General features: G+C 37.5%; 1 pseudogene; it reads left to right on the forward strand.

Moving 5' to 3' along the window:
- The first annotated feature begins 138 nt into the window (after positions 1-138).
- Positions 139-14006, forward strand: LOC122349620 (annotated as a pseudogene).
- The last annotated feature ends 3725 nt before the right edge of the window (positions 14007-17731 follow it).

Raw genomic sequence — 17731 nt, forward strand, 5'->3', positions numbered from 1 at the left:
AAAATACTACTGCTACTAATAATATTAATAACAAGGACTATCACGTTTTTGGCAGTATGAAATGTTTAATAGCTTCACTGCTGTATGATTTTTGTCCAGCGATTGAGGGAAAGGAAAGCAGATTCTTAGAGATTTAGAATGTTTCCTTCCAGTACACTCCAGCAGGGTAAAGACCCTACAGGGGCCCAGGAAGCCTCTGCCTGCCTCTCAGGTGGGGTTCAATGAAAAGCTAACTGTATAAATGAGTCAGCTGCTGTACCTCAGCACTTTCAATTTCAGAGATCTAGGAAGCCTGGGCAGGGCATCCTTGCTCAGTGTCTGTTGAGTCTGTCAGCGCTGCCTCTTTTTATCCCTACATCCTTTCCTTTTCATTTTTTTTTTTCATTTTCCGTTCACGTTTCTCTTCTCTTCTCTTCTCTTCTCTTCTCTTCTCTTCTCTTCTCTTCTCTTCTCTTCTCTTCTCTTCTCTTCTCTTCTCTTCTCTTCCTCTTCTCTTCTCTTCTTCTCTTCTCTTCTCTTCTCTTCTCTTCTCTTCTCTTCTCTTCTCTTCTCTTCTGTTCTCTAACAATTTTATGTTCTATTTTTAAGCTTTCATAAACTGGTTAATGTGCAAATTTTCAAAATAGGCCCTAAAAGGTTTCACGTATTGTTTAAGCAGTACATTTATTCAAAGATAAAAACAAAGCTCTGAAGTATACAGTAGATCAGTAATGAAAAGAAAACACACTAAAAAAGAAAGGGGTGTCTCAAATTCATGTCTAATAGATGTCTGAAGCGCTCCTTTAATAAAAAAAAAAAAAATAGTAATAATAATAATTCGTTTACCTTTGTGTGAGTTATTTTTATTTGTCTTTCTGAACTGCCAGACTTTCATTTTCATATAAATATTGGGTTTACTCAACGTCTTTTTTTCTTTTCTCAACAGGCTTGCCCAGAAATCTGGAGACAGTATCACATTACGGTAGCTTCTATGTGTTTCTCGTATAAAATTTGAGAAAGTTATGGTAATGAATTCATAGAGAGTCTGCCTGTTGAATTTTATGTGACCTGTGTAAGTTAAACATCTCAAGTAATAAGTGGTTTTGTGACAAAAACAGATTAAGCCCACACTCATTTGTGTGTAATAAAAGCTCACAACCTCCCACCAAAACCTCACGATGAACACACAGGTTCATCATGAGCACTATTAGTCATGATTGAGGCTTGCAGAGAAAAGGCCTCCAGGCGTCCTGCTGGTTTTCGCCTTTGTGTGAATGTGGACTCCTGGCGAGGGTGTATCTAAAGCGGAGGAGAAATCAGCTTTCATTCATTACAAAGGGTTGCTTTAAAAATAAGTCACTTAATATAACAGTGTAAAAGTGTTGTGAAGATATGGTGTGATTCTTCCCAAATAGACAACATTCGCTTTTACATGTGAGGTTTATTGGGTAAGCTGTATTGCTTTAACTACGATGTTGCATCTTTGTAGATGTGTTTTGTCACAGAACAATCTGAAAGTGGTTAATTGGCAAACTCACTGAGCATTTTCTCTCAAAGATACACCAGGGTGAGAAGGCATGTGACAGTCACACACACAGCTAAGCGATCCAAAGGGCGCAATGGAACATCTGCACACACTAATACACACACATACACACACTGCAGCGCGCACGCATCTCCTCTCAGACTCCTGGAATATAGACCTCCCAGCCTAAGAGAAAAGAGCGGGTTGTTTGTCAATTCAAGGCATGTGATAGCATGAAATGGGCTGCCAGCATCAAGCAGCTCGCATGCGAGCAGTCACTTCCGACCCGTCACACACACACAGTCTAATTAGCTAGGCTTCCTAATGAAAAGGCCAGATCGTTAGCGCTAGGCCTGGTGTGCGAGGTGTGAAGAAGTGGAACAGAGAAAAAAGAAAGGTGGGATGAAAAGAAAATGTTGCCTCTAGGGCTGTTAAGCTGCGTTGAAAGGGTTAGAAGTCTTTAAAAAATCGTTCTCTACTTTCACTGTTTCTGAGCGTTGTGATTTTCATCCTCAGTGTGGAATAAAAATAGCGTTTTCTCAATTTGTACCGATCAAGTTCATGGCACAATGAGGAAGCGGATATTGATATTATTATTATTATTATTATCATCCCTCTGAAAGCATATTCACGGTATCTGTTGTTTCTGCAAAACTGATGGGTCAGTTTATTCTTATTAAAGCTGTGGACTGCAAGGGGAAGAAGTGAAAAATAAGTCAATAAATACAAATGTAAAAATGTATTCATTCAAATGTTTTTAATAATAATAATTTCTACAATTGAACACAAATTGTCTAATTTAGTTTTACAGGCTTTCGGGTATTTGCTTCTGCTGCTGTTGTTTACTATCATTTTCAGCATGTTGATCATTTTCTGTGTTGACAGGCTTATGCTTGGTAATATTGGCCCATGTCTGAAATATATTTAATATTTTTTGACTTTTTAAATTTTGTAAGATAAACTATTTTGTAAAGCAGGTTAGATGTTACATATACTTCAGTTAAAATAATATTTTATGTAAATTACCAACAACTCACCTAATCCAAACACTAACCTATCAGAGTAAGATCATGTAGTTACTTGAAAAACAAATCTAATTATATGTTTAATATTACACTGTAACAATGTCACCTTAAATAGAAACGGCAGTTTTGATTCTGTGTTGGTAAAAATTTTAGTGCATGTTTCGGAATTAATATCTTGATCTTGAATCAAAATATGAGGCCAGACACTTGAAAATAAAGAAAGAACAGTATGAAGTATTCGTATCTGTATTTGTATTTTAAAGTAGTATAATCGAAATCGTTGTTATAATCAGTGCTAACCATTTTGTCACACCCAAAAAAATAGTTATTTCGAGGTTAAAGACCATTTGCTGTTACACTGTGAATTGTTGTCCCTCGGCACTTGTGCTCGTGGATGACATATGTGGACTTTGTGAGTCTTTATAATGGCGTAAAATAGCAGTTGATGGTTTCCTGTGGGTGCACTTGGTTCTGCTGAGCTGGAGTCCATCTGCTTGTGCATTACTTTCATCCTCTGGGTCCTGCCCTGGTTCTGTTTGTGTGTGTCAGGTACTTAGAATTGGAGTCACCCTCAACAGACGGTCTTTAAGGCCTCTAAAACTATCACAGAGTCTGGAGGGCTCAAAGTTAAACACAGTACAGATACCCTGTGTGTGAGAGAGTGTGTGTGTGTGTGTTGTACTTTGGGAGCTGTGGCCTGTCGCCCCTATGCTAGGCCCAGTCAGGTGTGAAAGGCATTCTGTCAGTTCAGTCCCTTTCTGCTGGGTCTGTTTACACTCTGTGTGTGTGTGCGTCGTGTGTGTGTCGTCTTGGTGCGTCGCGATCCAATGACTATTGTGTGTGCGTGTGTGTGTAGTAGTAGTAGTGAGGGTGGGTAAAATGCACCTGTCTTCACTAACAAACATCTACTCAACAACTTTTAAGTTTTGCCACACAAACCAAAGGCAGACAGAAAGAAATGCAGTGTTCACAGAAGCTTTATGCAAAGAGTGAAAGTCAAAAGCCATTAATCTTTCTGTGGTACCCATTACAGCTGTTCCTGGTTACAGATTGCATTTAATAAACACTGCTACTATCGTATCTGTAAGGACTTAACACTTGACAAGTTAGAGCAAATATTCTCTTTGACAGATATAACGCATGTTCTGTCTACACACACATAAGATCCGTTTTTAGGGGTGACTAGGTGCATTTACCAATTCGCTACAGAGCTTTTATGTTTTGGTTCAGATATTACGAGGTCTGAAGGGGATACGGTTCAAAACCTTTTAAGAGGATATTGGTGAGCAATTACCATTTTTTAAAAATCTCTTTTTAAATCCCCTCCTTTCCTCAAACTGATTGGCCTAGTAATCGCTTTACACTGTGAAAAATCCAACTGAATCCTTAGCATCAGTGAAATGTATGAGGACGTGCAGCTTGTGCATTCAAAGAGATCAAGTGATTTATTTTATTTAATTTTTAGAAAAGTAGTCAGTAATAAAGAGAAATGGTTTTGCTATCAGTATAAACATTTTTGAATATTATTCAGCTAGACCAGCCAAATATGGTCAAAATATGAATTCAGTGTAAAATGAGTAAATTATATTTAGCAGACATTACATTTAGTTAAACCTTTATGCCATCAGGAGGTAGAAAAGGTCTGGGAATCATCCAGCGCAAATGTTTAAATGAGGAAGCAAGTATATCATTTGTAAAATGTCTACATCGTTTATGTGTGTTGGTGTGATAGACACAGGGCACCATCTACTGATATAGATGATGTACTGCAGCAGTACTTCAAGGACAAATACTGTAAAATCCTCTCCAGATTAAAGTGATTCATCAATGAAGGCAATAAAATCTTACTTTATATTTTTAGTGTTTCAATTGAATCGTATAGGATTTTTGGCTGGTGTAAAATGGAAGAAATCTGATAGTCTTCGACTGAAAAAGGCCCCAGTCAAATCTTAGTATCAGAACATCATCGACGGTTATGTTTTTCTTTAGCAACTTAAGATATAAATGTAAAAAAATGTCATTGTAACCATCTTTGTCTTTAATGAGTATAAATCAATAGTACATTTTCATTGGTTATCAGGTAGACATTCAATGAATGTGTGCGCTCACATTTGTGCGAATGTAATGACGATTTCTTTCTCGTGGACAGTGAAGAGGTGAGAGGAGAGGAGTCTGACACACTTTATTTAGAGTGTTTGTATCGATTAGACTCCGTAGGAACAGCTCAGTGAAAATGTCAAAGCACAGCATTTAGATAAAGCTGTTCTTTCTTACACTGATGTTATGCACGCTGAGCTTTTAAAGCGTGATCGCAGCGTGGATCTGTCAGCACAAGACATCTGAGTTTAGAGGCCAAGAAGAGTTTGAATCCGTTCATATAAAAATGCAAAACCGAAAGTCTGGAAGTCTAAAGTGTCACGTGATTTTTCAGAAATCATTATAATATGCTGATTTTGTATGCAGGAAACATTTCTTATGGTTATCTATGTAGCAACTTAGTATTTTTGTAGAACCCATGATACATTATTGCAGGATTCTTTAATAATTTAAAAAAAAAGTTTTGTAACAATGTGGTCTTGTCAGTTTTTAGCAGTTTATATTTTCTTTCAGAAAAATATTAATATAATTATTTCATATTTTTTTATTTTAGTTATATATTGCTTTTCCGTTGATTGAACTGTGACTATAGTGATTAGTCAGGTCCTCCTGCTGTGTGAGTGTTGTGTGCTGTCTTTCACCTGAGAGAGGACTCTAAAGCGCTTCAGTTTATTGTTGGCTTGCAGCAGCATTTGTGATGTTTTCGCTTTGTCAGAACATCTCTTTGTGTCAGCTTTAAGCTATTTTTTTATTTGTTATATCTTGTTTCTTCTGAGTCAAATGTCATTCTCTTTGAATCTCGGGTATTCATTTAAACCAGAAGACATTGTTAGGGCTCTGTTTTGTAAACTGATTATTTTATTCCAGCTGTGAGATGAAGAGATTTTGCTCTTTACAGATAGGAGAATGAAAATTGTAATGTTGTGAAGGAAAAGGGATGTGAGACACGGATCCTATTTATTTTTATAGCAAAATAGAGTTTCCTCTTTTTTTTTTTTTTTAATAACTTGCAACCTCGAAAACTTGATTAATCATGATATGAGTGAGCCTTTTAGAATCAAACTTTTCGATCGCTGATACAAACACAATTCTTTTTCTTTTTTTCCCCCTCCATTTCTGTCTCTCTGAAACTCACAAACCCACACACAGTCGTTCCTCCTCCGCTGGTTTGGAGGATGGCTTCTGGTTATCAGTTGGAAGGCAGGCACAGAGAGACCGGTGTGTGTGGCATTTGCATGACAGGCCAGGGGTCGATAGCATTACAAGGCGTGTGTGTATGGCCGCACATCCGTGTAAGTGAGTGTGTGTGTGTGTGTGTGCCTTTTGGCTGCCACTTTCCTGTCTGCATTTTGAATTACAAAAGCAAGGAGCTGGCATGAAAATAGAAAAATGTTTATCTGTTAACCTCTCTCGGCCTTACAGTATACACACTTCTTACTGAACTGAATAAGACAGAAGAGTAAGCGGTCTGCAGCTGAGACCAGAAATGGGTCAGGCGATCCTTTATAGCATTTCTTTGCATCTTTTCATTTATTGAATAGTTTTGCGTGGAACAAACACATGAAAATAGATGAAGTTATCAGGTGTGTTGACATGGCGTTACTGCACACTCTATAAAGGTCAGGAAAAGAGGTTTCACAGCAGTGTAAAAGAAGAACCATTTTGAGTTTCCCCAAAGAGCCTTTCAGTGGACAGCTATTAAAATAGCAGCATTTTTCATAGTCTAAAGACATTTCCATAATCAAAAAAAATCCAGTAGAAAGGTTAGCATGGAAGCTAAATGTAGTTCATGCAACCATCAGTGTTATTCAAGAACCTGCTTTTAAGATTGCACAGATAACCTTGGTAATATTATTTTAGTATATGAGCAACTCTCACTGTAAACTAGCTGCATTAGCATGCCTGTTATTAACATATTGGCTGTTTATTGGTACTAGTACTCAAAGCGTAAGACTAATTGCTCCATTTCTAATAATTTTTTGCTTAAAAAAATGGTTCAGCCTATTTAATGGAGGTTTATTCTAAGTAGAATAAAGCGGAAGGGTTTTGTACACAGATGTGAGGCAAATGCACAGTTAGACAATGTTAAAACAGCATTTACCTTATCAAACGCTTTATTCCTTAACATCAGTGAATGCCTGCTAATGTCACCACGTTTAGCAAGTGAACATCATCGGACTATCACATACATTGGGCATGTGCAGTAGCACAGTGTAAAGCTACCGTTTGTAAAGCACATCACCTGGCAAAGGCTCAGCTGAGCTACAGCAGCTCTGTCATGTCAATCAGTACACGTCTTGTTTTCCGTCCCTTGTGCAGAGAAGCAACAATCAACATTGGACCATGATACGTTGTCGCCTGTGATTGTGGTACCGCGTTTATTCATTTAGGCCACATCTGTATGATATTAAAAATGTCTGCACAGATAAACCCACACTAGATGTGCATTTTGTATCCATTTTGACAGTGCATGTCAGGTCATGGCATGTCACGCTTTTATATATGCTGCTGCACGTTGAATATCGAGGTTATATGTCATGATGCACTACATGTGTATATACAGTACAATCAAAAATTATTCAGTGGGTGCAGGGTACTATATTTATTTTTAAAAGTGAGAATAGTAAAATAAAGTAAATTGTAGACGTATTTAAAAAAACAAATTCATACAGTAGACTACCAGTAAAATTGATAAACATTTGGCCAACCATGTTTTGCTTAAGTGTTTTTTATTTATTTAATTGCTAATGCAACACCACAGACTGAACAAAATAAAGCATTGCTTAGTAATCAGTTAACCTAAATTATATTATTGTGTACATTTATATAATTGTATAAAATATAATACTTAAATGTAACAGTTCTCGTCATATTTATGACCATTTTAAGAATATGCTGCTGTGATAATGTGAGAAATGTCGAAGAGTGTCATGAATATATTTTGGTTTGACTGTATATGGAGCCCGGTTTTATGAAGCAGCGTATACATAATATACCAAATAAAAACAAAAACTTGCATTTGATTCACATGCATATATGCATCTAACCCACAACCTTAATTTTACCCATTGTGTAGCATAAACATGCCAAAGTCAGCTTTTGCTAATAAATACCACATTTTTGTTTTTATTTGGATTACTATTTATACACACTTTCATGAGGTCAGATAGATAGATCTCTTTTCCCCTCCAGGCGTATTGTATGTAAATTTTATTGTAGTCTGGGTTATCTAATGTCTAATGTGATTTTGTTGGAACATCATACATTGAATATAACTCTGGATGAAAATAGTGAATGCCTTTAAATGATTTCTCTTTACCCCACTCCTTTCCTGTCGTTCTAGGGGGTTCTCTGGAGTTTTCTATTACGTATGCAAAATGCACCCCAAATCCCACTCTCTCCCTAATCCACCAAGCACACAAAGACTGTTTACACTGTGTGTGCATGTTTGAATTCATGATTACACTGGAAACAGTTTGAATTTGATGTGGGTTTAAGGATTAAGGTTGTGTCCGCCTGTAGCCAAGGTGTGAAGTACCGTTGCCAGGATGCAGCGTGCGTGCGTCGTGTAAATCTGTGTGTTTTATTTGGAGGACTGTTTTCTTTGAGGAGGGAAGGAGGTGGTGTCTCTTAAAACATTGGATGAGAAAATAATCAACAGTACAGTAATAAAATGAGAAATATTCTGAAACGCGTGAAGCAATACTGTATAAAGCACTCATCTTTGTAAATCAGCGCTCTCCAAAAGCAACACCAGCGGATGAGCTTTGGAGAGAGGCAGTGTCTTGTTTGGCCTCCCTGGAGCACATTATGTTCTCATGGAGGCCCCGAGCATGGTGTGAATACGAGGAGAAACTGTCGAGAAGTCATGTGAGAGCGCCTCCGGCAGAGCGCTGTGATTGGCTTATTACTCTATGCAGCAATGCCCACCTGAATGGGTCAAACATATACGTTTAGTTTTGGATGCTAGTTAATAGGCTAAGACGAATGCTGTTCAATTAACCCAGAAGTCGGATTAAATCAAAATATTGCACTAAATGTTCTTTTTACCAAAATAATCACATTTATCTGATCTAAGGTCATTTTCAATTAAATATTTTGAACTGAAAAAGATTGTGCAACGCACAATTATATGTGACTACCAATGCTTTTTTTGCACAAGGTCATATGAATGCGTGTGTGTGTGTGTGTGTGTGTGAGAGAAAATATGCTCTGTGACTCTTGGTCCTGAAACACAAACATATCAGAGGCCACCCTCTGCCCGATAATCCTTTCAGATAGAGGTGATACACACACACTAAAGAGAGGTAATTAATAGTGCCACAGAGCAGCTCTTATGCACAGAGGATCGGATGAAGGAGAGGGTCGCTCTGTGCGTCTTTTTTTTTTTTTGTTCCCCCCTGTCAGTCTTCCTCCCTTTTCCGCGACATTCGAGCACGAGTGTGATAACAGGAGCTCAAGGTCAGGAAGGGGGGCACAGCGGATGTGTGATAGAGGGAGGGTCTTCTTACACACCAATTTGCATGAGATATCAGCAAGAATGAAAGTGTAGAGAAAGAAAAATAGAGCCGATAGGCAGTGAAGGTACAGTAAACACGAAGAAAGAGACAGAGGTTAAAGGACGAACAGACAAATAAACAACAGAATGACTCTTGAGTTGGTTTAGAAAAATGGAACATTAGAAATACAGAAAGGGAAAGGCCTCCGAGGAAAACATGAGTGCTACAGTAGTTACGTGATTGTTGTAGTACGTGGTTGTCAGTGGTTTTTAACACATTGATGTGTAGTTGTTAGTGGGAACGGAGAACCGGATCTTCTCTTAACTGTCCTTATGTGTCTGCATTCTTCCAAAGATGTGGATGGAACATCATACTAAAATACTTAGACAGCAAGTCCTGAGTCTGCAAGAAAAATGAGCGGTTTTAGCTTAGTTGTAATTTCAGTCGGAATTGAAAATGATAGAACTGAGAAATAATACAAAAATAAGAAGCATATCTTTATTTTGAGTCAACCGCTGCTACCAGTACGGCCTAGGTGACTCGCATGAGCCGAATCTTTTATGAATCATTTGTAAAGACTGTTACAACCGTGATTCACTCACTAAACCAGCAGGAGATGATTATGACTCGCATGTACCATAAGTCACCATTCTTTCTTGCCTAAAGCAAAATTATAGAGAACTGTGTACTATTATGTTTGCATAAGGCTGAATTATTGATTCTATTTTTTTCCTTTTAAGTATTGCATGCAGATGATATATAAATGTAAATAAATTGAGGCTCACTTTATATTAGGTGGCCTTAACTATTATGAACTTGTATTAATCAGCGATACAATACACTTATTGTGTACATAAATGCTTTTACATTGTACTCATATTTAAAAAAAAAGTATTTTGTAATTAATTTCTGTAATTACATTTTATAATTGCACTGTTGACCCGTCTACCCTACCCATACCACAAAACCTGTCTCTAGCCTTACCGCATCCTACTTCAGCAGCAGCAAAGTATTTTGCAGTACATTATGAACACAATAAATACATTGTACTCATTTTTAATGCTAGTACATAGATAAGCCACCTAATATAAAGTTGAACCATAAATTCTAAGGGTAGTTTCTAGATGATTGCTCAGTCGCCAAGTCAAAAGAGCATACAAGTAACACTATGATATTCAAGTTCTCAGATATGGCTGCTTTAGTGGATTTTTTCACATTTTAGCATCCACCAAGCAATCAATTTAAGTAATGGCTTATCTCTCCTGTAATTTCTTCCATAGTTGCACAGAAGTTCAATACACTTCAAATCAGTAACCTCTGTATTAACATGATTAGCAAGTGTAACTAAGCGACCAACAGCGGATGGCAAACCTTAGATCGAGTTTGGGGTCTAGCAAAAAATTGAGTGAGTGAGTGACGGTGAGAGAGAGAGAGAGAGAGAGAGAAGGGTGGGCGTCTGGGGGTAACGGTGGTGTCTTTGTGATGGAGATGGAGCAGTCTCCAGCGCTGAGCTGATAATGACCAACGGTTCTAATAGCATTCACCCTCCACCCTTTAACCACTCAAGCGGAAAGCGGACAGAAAGAAAAGAGAGTGTGTGGAACGGAGGAAGATATGTTTAAAATATGACGAGGTGGGACGCGTGTGTCCCGGCTTATTGAAAAGCGCGTATACGAGTGTGTGTGTATGTCGACGCCCCCTTGAGGACACATTAAAAGACAATATGTGTGTAGTTTTTCGCCACGCACACGCGCGAACACGCTCGCACCAGTCGGCTTACCCTCTTTATCGTGCTGTATTTACGGAGGCGATGGAGCGTGAAAGCGCCTTTGGGCTCCCGGGACCAGATGGAGAAACACACACACACATACACACACTCCAAAGCGGCCTTATCACCAGCGCATTACTGGGATTTATTGATACCCTCGGTAATCACTCCCTTATATCACCTCAAAGAAAAGAAAAATATACAGATTATATGAATGTCTGAGAGAAAGAGTGGGAGGAGGAGACAGAGCGGATGATGGGAGAAAGAGAGTGTGAATGGGGTCATCATTCACTAGCGAGATGGGAAATGTAAGTGAGGTTTATAATAACAGACCAGAGTGAAAGGAATTGAGTGAAGTCGAGGAATATAACGCAGGTAGTCAGTTGGCTGACATGCGCGCGCACAAAGGGCACAGCCGAGGGACCGAGGTGCATTCACACACTTGACACGAGCGGAGTTGTATTCTTGTGTGTGTTTAGAGTGTTCTGGAGCTGGTTGCGCCCGGATTCTTGTCACCCTAATTGGAGGTTTCTTGACCTTACTGCTTTAACTTGTCACACAGTAGATGCCTCTGCTACAAATGGGCATAGCGGCCTTTACTGTTGCTAGCATAGCCTGCTACACGATGTTTGGTATAATGTCAAAGCTGCTCTTTTTTTCTTACATTTTTGGTTTGACTGTAAATGACAGAATGGACATTTCGTCCTTACTACACGCGATGCGGTATAAAAGGTACCTTTTCGATGTGAAACCCGAGTTTTTGCTCTAATTAGTCTTTCTATTTCCACGCTGTCGCGGCTGGAATAATCTCAGGTGATTATCTGCTTTATTCAAGGTTAAAAATGTCCAATATGATTCATATTGGTTTGCCTTTATAGCCATATTGAAAGCAACAACAGACAGTTTACCTCAGATCTTGAAAATAAGAAGATATCCGTTAAAACTCACTGCGAACCAAAGAGTGTATTCCACAATACACAACACTAAGCTTGTACATTTAATGATGTTAAAAAGCTAATATTTATTAAGTAGATTATAAATGCATTCATTTCGTTGCGAGAGCACTGCACTTCCAGAGAGAGCCCGCCCATGCACGCTTCTGATTGGCTGTTATATTTGATTGAAGAAGTTGGGAATCAGTCTCCTATCTTTTTGTTTCTTTGTAGACCACTAAGGGACCTCTCTGCAAAGCCAGTGATCCAGAGGCCTCCAGGAAACCTGCTTACTGTTATAACTGCTCTATGAAAGGACACTTCGGCCATGTAAGTGGATCAGCCTCGTCTCGGGGGCAGCGGAGCTGCTTGCTTTCCACAACGCATAACAACCACAACAATGAAACAGAAAAATATTTTAAATACCATATTTCCACACACACACACACACACACACACAGGAAAAAAACTGCTTTATTTCTCATGCTGAAAACAAATAGTACAAAATTTAGGAAAAACTGTATTGTTTTAATGTTTTAGGTCTGTTCTTATTCTCAGTTTACTTTTGCCTTTATTTCATGTTAAAATACGTAAAATACTAAATGAAGAACAGCTATAAAAACCTCCGTTCAAAAGGTTGATTTTTTTATTAATGTTGTATATTCAGCAAGGATTCTTGAGGTTTACAGTAAAGAATTTTACGTTGTTCTAAAATCTATTTTAAAACAAAATGCTGTTTTTTTAAAAAAAAAAAAGCTATTAAAAAAAAAAATAAAAAAATATTTACACAAAACATTAAACAGAACAACTTATTGTTCAGCATATTGTTCAGTTATCCAGTATATGATTTCTGAAGGATCATTGAACTGGAGGAATGAATATAAAATTTGAATATAAGCATTCAAATGGAAAATAGTGAATATGTTTTCACAGTATTACTGTTTTTACTGTATTTTGGAAATATATGCAGCATTGGAAGGATAAGAGAGATTGTGATAGATGGATGTACCTTCACTGATGCCCATGATTTGAGAAGTTAAAGTGTGTGTTTTCTGCAGGAATGCACCGGAGGAGAATGTACAGCGGGGCGTATCCCACCCTGCCATTTATTTCCCGTTCACGACACGAAGGATCACTTCCATTTCCGGGAAATTGAATCGAAAAAGCAGGCCAGAGGTTTGTTAAGGCTGCTTCTGATAAGTTGAATTGCTAAAAGTTGATCATACTTGAGACTTAAAGATGTAATAATGTGTGTCTCTTTCAGAACTTGAGCGAGCCGGATTGCTTTCACCTGACAGAGCGTCGTTATTACACCCCCAACCTCGAAAAAGAAACAAAAAACCAGCCACAAACAGTCTCCATACCCATACAGCGCTCACAGCAACAACCAGTACACACCGAAAAGACGCATTGCACACACACCCAAACACACACACTTCAACGTCCAGAAGAACCACGGCAAACACACCCCTAAGTTTAATGAAGCCAAAAAGAAGAAAAAAGTAAAAAGCAAAACACAATCTGAAGTCATTGTTATAGATGAAGATGCAGACTTTCCTAGAGGTTGCAAAAAGAGCCTTCACAAGACAAGAGATGTTTCATCAGCCAACGTGAAGCCGAAGAAGTTCTTCGGAAAGGAAAAGAACAATAAAAAGGACAAAATAACAAAAAAGAAGGAGAGGAAATGGCAAAAGAGAGAACGGAAAGCTGCTAAAGATTCTTCCATGTATCCCTCTGATGAAAACCTTTTTCTGATTAAGCAAAGAAAGGTAAAAGGTAGGAAAAACATTTAAAAGGGATGTCAAGCGATTCATATGAGAGTGAATGAATCGTCAGGTGGTTCACCTTCTACTTGTGATTGCTTTCGGTCCGTTCTCTTCCAATTCACATGGTTTTGAATACAGTATTACGCCTTTTTAAGTTGCTCTTTAAAGACAAATTCTACTCAAATCAGACCCTCTCACCCAAATTCTGTCAATTTCTCAGTGCTTGGCTTTTATTCATATACTAATTTGACATCAAAAAGTGCAAAATTTTGGGAAAGATTTAATGTTTAGCAAATTCAGGTATTTTAAAAGCAGGTGTTGAGCTTGTACATGGCCACTTGATAGATTTTTCTATTTTATGTACATGCTGACTTCTGTAACATTGTGATTAAATTAAAGTCTGTTTGTATTGATAGATCCTGATTCGTCTTTTCACTTTTTTTATGAATATTTTTGCTTTATTTTAAGGTAAATATATAAAACCCCAGCTTTATATGCAAAAACTGATACTTTTGTAAAAAGCTTGAACTCTAAGCTCTGTGGCACAATAACAGCATTCCTCTGTTCATTTTAGCATCCCACCAGCAAAACCAATGGCATGGCTTTGGGGGTGGAGCTATCAGTTTTGCCAGCCAATGGCATTTGTGGGAGTGGAAACCAGTTTAAAAAGATTGTTTGCAATTTTGGTTAAAAACCCCAAAAACATTAATTCTGTCCTTGTCTCTTTTGTTTTCCTGACAGGATGCGCATTAATAATATTTTGATACTTGATGAGAGCGTCATGCAATCATGAAACTCCACTGCTTTTCCACAGAGATGCTGCTTTTGGCTTTGTTTAGAACTGAGTTTGTTGGCGTATCAAAATAGAGATTGAGATGATATGAGCTGCTTTTTATTGATCTCACAGCCATGCACTTGATTTCAAGTGTTTAGTTCTGTTGAACCAAAACCTATACCTTCAGACAAAAATATGTGCTCCTCCTTTCTCTTCTTTCCCGTGATTATCTTCTTGAGCTCCAGGTGTTGTGTTTAGGCCTTTAAAGTAATGACAGACAGCAAACAGCTGCTTAAGTGGTCAAAGCGTTGCCATTACCTTTGCTTTCTCTATTTTTCACTTTTTAAGATCCATTATTGCTGTATTCCATACCATCTCTCTTTTTGCTTTCATGGGTTGTGTTTTTGCTAAGAACAATATTTGAGCTCTAAAAAAAGATTTGTTCAGTTGTCCTGTGAGTGTGTGTGATGTTGTTCTGCTCAGCAGGGCCGTCCTTGTGTGTGTGTGTGGACATTTATGTGAAAGTGTGTGCCATCAGGCTTTTATAGCTTGAAACGTTTTTTCAACAGCAAAAGAGATTATACTTTTTTAAGCCAAATGTAAATCCAACACCAAACATGGCAGTCCAGCCCACATGCAGAAGAAAAATCTGTTTTGTTTTGTTTTTTTTCACGATTTGCAGACAGTATGTAAACTCCGTGGTCCCCCAGGGCTTGGCTGAGATGTGTAAGAGAGATACAGTAAGATGTGAAGGAAGGAACATGCAGTCGAGTCACACACGATCACTCACGCTGATTTACTCTGACTAATTCCTTAGAAGTGATTAATCAGGATTTTTACTGGTATAGTTGGCCACAACACATTCCCAGCACTTTGACTCAACATGCAGTCCTCAAAACATTTACAGTCATCCTCTGAAGTGTAATGAATGAACAATACTCATCACCATTTCACTTTCAAGGACAGTATTTGCCTGTAAAATCTGTTTTATGTCAAGCTGGTAAGTACTCTTTCTAGTTTCCTCTTAAAGCTAAATTTGCTTGCCGGTCTGAATCTTGCCTCCACCACTGTGGTCCATTTCTGTATGTGACATGACTTTTTCATTAGTTTAGTTCTCGGTGCAGCCCAAATAGAGCTTAATAAAATCTATATATAAATGGGCACATGCTAAAAAAGCATAATATATCTATGAATCTAGCTTTAAACCCTGTGAAAGTAATAAAATAATGTTAAAGTTAAAATGGGAAGAGTTTGTGGTTACAGTCAAAAGTGTTTTTTTTTTTTTATACTGTGCTTTTATGGTCCCTGCATGTGTGCTGATTGCTTGCCAGAAAATGTCATTCAGTTCTAAGCATGGCCAAGTTTATGGAAACCATGACAGAGATGGAGTATGATTTTTCTTTCTTTTTTTTTTTAAAGAAAAGAACAAATGTAATCGAGTTCCCCAAACATTTCTATAGCAGTGTTTTTTTTTGGGGTATTTATTATAGCATTCATTAATATTTTAAATGAGCTTTTATTATTTAATATTTTTATTTCTAGTAAGCTGTCATTTTTTGCCATTTTTAATTAATTATTTAATATATTATTTTAATTTTAGTAATTTTAGCATCTAATTTAACATATATCAATTTCAAAAACATAAATGAAATTAAATAACATTCTTAATACTTTTAGTTAAAATAAGTTTGGCCTGAAATCACAAATTATCCAATTATAAATGCTGATCATAATTATTGTTTTAATCTCATTCCTGAGAAAGACATAAATGTGGCATAAATTGAATTGAATTGATTTAATTGTTTTTCATTTTTGAAATGAAAAAAAAAATGATGGTAGCACAAAGCCTTTATTGCATCAGTCTTAAATTGCATTGATCATGTCAAATTTTTATTTTAGAAAAGGAAGGCTTGGTTGTTTTATCGGCCTCCGTAGCATGACGTTGAATTTGTTGGTATTCATTTTTTTATTCAGTTCTTCGACCTACTAATGACCCCAAAAAATAATTTACTCTGGTGTTATTTAATCACTAGAATCACTTTCTTGGGATCTTTGGCTCACACACATTTTGCTGGTATTTTTATTAGCTGTTAAGACTCTCATTCTAACGGCACCCATTCGCTGAAAGAGGATCCATTGGTGAGCAAATGATGTAACGCTAAAATTCTTCAAATCCTTTCAGATGAAGAAACAAACGCATCTCTTCTGTACATGTTGCACGGCCAAAGGGTGGGTAAAAAAATATTTTTAGATAAACAATTCCTTTACAGATATTTGAGGTTAGAACGTTTTCGGATATTTTTTGTACCACAAATACTGTGTATCCCAACATCCTTCTACTATTTGAAACTGCATTTTGCATATGAAAGTATGAATATTTGTACAGTGGGAGAGAGACGAGTTACAAGGTTCCCACGGCCATGGAAAACTTGAAAATAACATACTCCAATTTTGATTTCTGGGCCTGGATATATCATGGAAGGTTTAACAGTGCTACACTGCATTTTTTGTCTATTTCTGCTCATCTCTCAAGTATTTCATCAGTTAGACATTAGTGCTTGTGTATAGTAAACTTGCCCTCAAGCTAATGTGATAACATCAGTCTCGTCTGTCTGTTCATGGTTTTATTGGAGATATTTGCATACTAATTTGTACTCTAATAATTCTTTTTAATCTGCCTAAAACCTTGAACTTTTAATCACTTGCTCATGTCATAACACAGGTTGTGATCTCTTGACAATGTCGTATTCGTATTTTGCAATTGCATCCTCTCGCTATAGTGTCACTTCAACTTTAGCGAAAAGATTTGGGGTTGTTTGATTTAGTACACTTGGGAGACATCCACCGCTATTATGTTATTTACTGTCCATACTAATCCACAGTGGGCATGCTGAATGCAGGGCTCAGAGCTGTTATTAAGTATGCTTATTACTGACATTCCTCTCCAAATCCCCATACTTTTGAACGGGTCTCTGTCGAGTTTTCAGTCCGTTTCAGTCTTAAAAACTGTTTACGAAGACTATCAGGGCCTTGTCAGGGCATTTAATGTGACTCAGATATTTCCTCCAAGCAGTCACACAATAGATTTCTGTCTGTGTACCTTCCAGAAAAATAGCTAATGCGACTAGCGCCTACGTAGCACACTGTCTGCAAGCATACACATGAACGGATACATGTCATCTAAATCATTGCTCTACAACAGGTGTGTAGTCGACAGTGTGTGGATTGGGAATGTGTCCATTTTATGCTTGTAAATCAGAGCAAAGCCTCTCTATACCCCTTCTTCCTCCTCGTACAGCGCTTCATACTGTAGCTTCCAAGCAAAACTGATTTTTCACAGAGTGCTCTTGTTGCAGATCACAACA

Source organism: Puntigrus tetrazona, chromosome 1 (genome assembly GCF_018831695.1).
Source record: "Puntigrus tetrazona isolate hp1 chromosome 1, ASM1883169v1, whole genome shotgun sequence".
Taxonomy (NCBI): Eukaryota; Metazoa; Chordata; class Actinopteri; order Cypriniformes; family Cyprinidae; genus Puntigrus; species Puntigrus tetrazona.